Here is a 6,000-nt window from a genome sequence, read left to right as displayed (position 1 = left end):
AGCGCTTGAGATTTCACGATCCGCGCGCCTAAGGGACGTTTCAGAAACCAACGATTTACCTATTGCATGTGTATCTAAAGAAAGATTACTTACATACGACATTTGTAGGCACTACCGCCTCGGTCGCCGAACCCTACCAACTTTACAGCGTCAGTTCTCCCGCAGGCGTGAGGTCCTCTGGCGTAAACTACAAACCTGAACTTTTCTCTCCCCTACCTTACGCCACAACATTTATCCCGGAATATACACTGATTCAGACTAGAAGTTTTTCACGGTAAGGAAAGCGGACCTCAACGCATTATGTGGCAATGTCGAAATCACTTCCCTCCCCTGAGTCTTCGTAAACAAATAAGTAGTCAGGGGCTGTGGGAGGCTGCCATGCGCAGCTACAACCCCGACCTGCAGGAGGTTATCCAGAAGTGGGCTGAGGTGGTAGAACAGGCTTACCGCAAGTAGGATCTCTCGCCTTCTCGCAGCCCCTTTCTCTTAAAAAGAGATAAATAAAGCTTTTTTCTCTCTCTCTCTCCTCATTTAATAGATTTACTGGATTTTTAAGTTGACAAAACAGCCATAATAAATACAATATGGTGAGCAAACACCGTGAAAACGGTGAGAAGACGACACGGCGCGAATGAATACATGTGGAGGGGCTATAAGCGCACTTGCTATTGGATGAGAGGCCTGTAGCCTTCACAGTGCTGAAGGGAACTTCTGAAACAGAGTATAGGAACAACCTGTAAGACTCGCGATTCACATTCGGTTAGAACAAAAAGGAAGAAATTAAAAAAAAATACATAACATTGATGAGATATCATATTGTTTTTTAAATAAGTGTAGTTTATCCCTACGGAAATTACCGTTTTTTATATGCTTGCTTCCTAATTCGTGAATTGAGGAGATATATGTTTAAGACAATATTGTTGAGGTTGTTCGAAATTTGAACAGCAAGATTTTGTTTCCCGTAATTTGTTGCACTATATAGTATAGGCACAAAACTATTTCCGAAATTAGAGCCTGTCGTTTTTACACTGTGTTTACTGTGGAAGGAAAATTGCCGAATAAGTTTAAAGAGTAGCTTATATGTGTATAGGTTGCACACCTTTGATTGATTTGTGGGGTTTAACGTCCCAAAACCACCATTTGATTATGAGAGACGCCGTAGTGGAGGACTCCGGAAATTTTGACCACCTGGGGTTCTTTAACGTGCACCCAAATCTGAGTACACGGGCCTACAACATTTCCGCCTCCATCGGAAATGCTGCCGCCGCAGCCGGGAATCGAACCCGCGACCTGCGGGTCAGCAGCCGAGTACCCTAGCCACTAGACCACCGCGGCGGGGCACGTTGCACACCTTTAATAATTTATATTTGGAATAGCTTGTTTCACTGCTGACCGTACGTCCCAAGATTTCTATTTCACGTAGTGCACGGTTTTGAAGTATTTGAAGTCATCCTAGATTATACTGTGTAGTCTACCACACAAAAAGAGAGTATGTTAAACGAGAATGTATTAGTGCGTTATAAATATGGTGCTTCACACTTGTTAGTAGCAAAAATAATATTGCAGCCCGTTTGTCGTACCTACAACGCGGGCAACACCACTTCTGAGAGAGGAGGTACGGAGCTTGCGAGTTTATACCGGGCATTGACTCGCGCAATGGGAATTCCTCAATTTCAGGCAGTGGACCTAAGGAATCAGTTTTTTCTCAGCTGGTCTGTCTCCACAACTTACTACCACAGAGACCCCGCCGATGAAAATGCCACTCCAGTCTTGTTCTGGTCTGTTATCCACTCTGTGGCTTTAAATCTCGAAGGATCCAACCTCCGTGCCTCTTGCCTAAATTTTTATTTTACTCGTCTGCATGCTGCCGCTTCCACACCTGAAGCACTTACTTGTCTACCACGGTCAGTTCTAGCGAACTACATGCTGTTAGAAAATGCACATTTTCAATTATTTCATTTTATTCTGGCTCTTAACGTTCCGAAAGGCCGCCTCAGTGAAACCACTGCTTTTCGAATACCTGGGGCTGGATGTTGGGTGCTCGAAGCGCCATTCCTTCGTGAACTGGTGGAAGGCAGAACCATCAAATTTCTTGTCAGTTGACATAAAATGGGTAATTTAGATTTCAAAGCAGCATGCAACTCCTTCAGGCTGAGTACTATCTCGGCGGGTCAGCCGTGGAGGAGACAGAGCGTCAGCAGAAACACGTTCTTTGCCTGGCGCATACAAGTGTCAAAACGCGTCATGAGCCTTTTTATTCTCGGTAGCCTGGGCATGATGTCTGAACAATTTTCAGACAAGAAAATTGGGACTAACAGCTTCTAGTCAGTTTCACTAGTACAATGTAATTCTTTAACATACTCCTGAAACTTCTAACGTGCCTTTGTCACTAATATACCTTTTTTCTCAATTTTCTGAATTTTATCACAAGCCTCCTTTCTGCCAGACAACAGGAGACGTATGAAACAGGTCTGGAGACCCGTCTTTCTGTTTCTGTCACAGAATTGCACCCAATCAAAAGGTTTAGACATCGACCGAAACTACTGTTGAATTTCCTGGATGGAACACTGACAAAAATGAGCTTTCAAACAGCTATTTTTGCAACGGTATGAAGCTTTTATGATCGCCTGAGGTGCATACCCACTCTCTTTCTGCATGTAGAATACATTTATTGGGTTCGCCAAGTCCGATATGTTAGGGACGAACTTAATCAAGTAATTTGCCATTTCCATATTTCTTCTAAGCTCCTGAGTGTTTGAAGGGGATCTCATCTTAATAATAGCCTACACTTTCGAAAAGTAAGCATGACTTCCTTGACTATCGAGAATATGTCCCAAGAATGTTACTCTTTCTACATTGCATTCGCACTTATTGTGGTTCAATGTGACAACATGTTTCGGTAGTCTTTGCAGAACTGGAGGCCGGAAGTTCGCGCTGGTTGGGTCTCTAGACATTACCTGGTTTCTGAAGGTGCAGATTCTTGAAATTTTAGTTTCCTTAGTGCTGAGATGGGCATGGTGTTCTGTTTGCTTCTCTCTCTCTCTCTCTCACCCCCCCCCCCACACACACACATATATATATATATATATATATATATATATATATATATATATATATATATATATATATATATATATATATATATATATATATATATATATATATATATATATATATATATGAGTGTGTGTGTGTGTGTGTGAATGAGATCTAACAGACAGTAATGCCAAGGAATGTACAGGGGAAGTTATTAGAACCAATGGAATGTAAATAAGAAGAAAGAAAAGTGGGTGAAAAAATAACCAGCCGTGAGCAGGAATGGTTATTTTTTCACCCACTTTTCTTTCTTCTTATTTACATTCCATTGGTTCTAATAACTTCCCACATTACTTTTCCTTGGCATTACTGTCTCTTAGATATCATTAACATTGTGTGAAAACACGGAAAAACGAGCCCTTAGGTACACACTTCTTTCCCTTATATATATATATATATATATATATATATATATATATATATATATATATATATATATATATATATATATATATATATATATATATATATATATATATATATTTAGGGGGTGAAATTTAATGGATCCAATGGCAAATGCGGTACAAAAAGAGGTCGACAAACGTGCGAAAAAACACTAGTTTTATTAACGTTTCGGCAGGTGGGCCTGCCGAGACGTTAGTAAAACTAGTGTTTTTTTCGCACGTTTGTCGACCTCTTTTTGTACCGCATTTGCCATTGGATCCATTAAATTTCACCCCCTAAAAAAATACATACATATATATATATATATATATATATATATATATATATATATATATATATATATATATATATATATATATATATATATATATATATATATATATATATATATATATATATATATGTATTTTTTTAGGGGGTGAAATTTAATGGATCCAATGGCAAATGCGGTACAAAAAGAGGTCGACAAACGTGCGAAAAAACACTAGTTTTATTAACGTTTCGGCAGGTGGGCCTGCCGAGACGTTAGTAAAACTAGTGTTTTTTCGCAAGTTTGTCGACCTCTTTTTCTACCGCACACACACACACACACACACACACACACACACACACACACACACACACACACACACACACACACACACACACACACACACACACACACACACACACACACACACACATCACACAAACACACACACACATATATATATATATATATATATATATATATATATATATATATATATATATATATATATATATATATATATATATATAGAGAGAGAGAGAGAGAGAGAGAGAGAGATCTAACAGACAATAATGCCAAGGAAGGAAAGTATAGGGGAAGTTATGAGAACGAATAGTAATGTAAATTTGAAGAAATAAAAGTGGGTGAAAAGATTCGAAGGTCACAGGTTCGGTTCCTGCCCACGGCAAGTGATCTTTTCACCCACTTTTCTTTCTTCACATTTACATGACAATTCTGTCTAATAACTTCCCCTATACTTTCCTTGGCATTATTGTCTGTTAGATCTCTATATTATTGTGTGAAAACAGGTAAGAACGAGCCCTTAAGTATACACTTACTTCCCTAATTCAATAACGAAGGTCTCGTACTGGCAGACTTGGTGTCTTTAGGTTGTATACGAGGGACTATTGGCCAGCTGCCATCTCGTAGTAAGTTCCCGTGCGACGTGACGATAAACAGGCTAATAAAGAGTGTGCTACACTCGCTGCCGTGGCTACTGGTGGCGCTGACTGACACTCCCATATTTAAATTCACATATATATACACAATAAAAGTGGCCGTGGGGATAACCGTCGTGTTAGCTAAGTGGTAGAGCATCGAACGCGTTATTTGAAGGTCGCAGTTTATGTTCCTGCCCACGACAAGTTATCTTTTCACCCCCTTATCTTTCTTCCCATTTACATTACCATTCCGTCTAATAACCTCCCATATAATTTCTTTGGCATCATTGTCTGTTAGCTCTCATTATGATTGTGTGAAAACACGTGAAAACGAGCCTTTAAGTATACACTTCATTCCCCCCCCCCCCCCCCCTGTCAAACTGTCAAACTGCCTAACGGTGTTCTGTTTGTCCTCCGCCAACTCGAGCTGCAAAAATCCTGAATTTCCGTCGACTGCACGAATATGTTTAGCTCCGGCAAGTTGCACAAGCAACATGTTTACGCATTGGCAGAGGGTAAACCTTATTTAGCTCGGTCAGGTCTACGCAGATGTACATATCCCAATTTGGCTTTTGAGCCATGACCATTCCAGAACACTACTGTTTCGGCTCCTCAACTGTCTGAATTACTGGAAACTCAGCTATCTCTTGCAGTTTTGCGTTATCTTTCGACATTAAATGTATGAAAAAAAGTAAGGAACTTTTCGAAGAGTGGTCAGCGATAGTAGTACAGCATCTACTTTAGGCTTGATCTTCTCTGCGAGCTTGATTTTATCATGACCGTTATAACTTTCGGGAAACTCATTCTCTAGGCTGACGGCTGCGCTTTTCTGACTGATCAAGGCGTTTCCCAATGCCTAGTTTTTCACCAGCTGTTCTTCACAGTGGAACAGTGTGGGAATTGAGGTTAGTCTACCGTCATCCCGCGGGCTTTGCCACCTTTTCTGCCGTTCTCATGTCGCGACATGACTCCCCTCCTCCACTGTATGCCACGCTGTGGGAGCGACGAGTGGCGTTTAACTCCTCTCACTCGGTAGCGGATGTTGACTGTGTCGCCGCGCGCAGAGTCTCCCGAGAGGTTTCGCGCGCCTGCGTCAGGAGTGAGTGAGACCTCTCCGGGGACGATATGGGGGTAAGCACGCTTTTCTTTTCCGTCCGTCGGCTCCCTTTGTTTGGGGCTCGTTCAGGCTTCGCCAACAGTGCCTTGCGCCCTCGGCGAACGCTTACCTTATGTCGCCCCCCTTCCGAACACTAGGCCGAAGAGTGGTGCGGTGTCCCAGTGCGTGGCCAGGCTGCGCCAACCCGTATC

The sequence above is a fragment of the Rhipicephalus microplus genome, chromosome 5 (genome assembly GCF_043290135.1).
Source record: "Rhipicephalus microplus isolate Deutch F79 chromosome 5, USDA_Rmic, whole genome shotgun sequence".
Lineage (NCBI taxonomy): Eukaryota > Metazoa > Arthropoda > Arachnida > Ixodida > Ixodidae > Rhipicephalus > Rhipicephalus microplus.
This window is presented reverse-complemented; position numbering follows the sequence as displayed.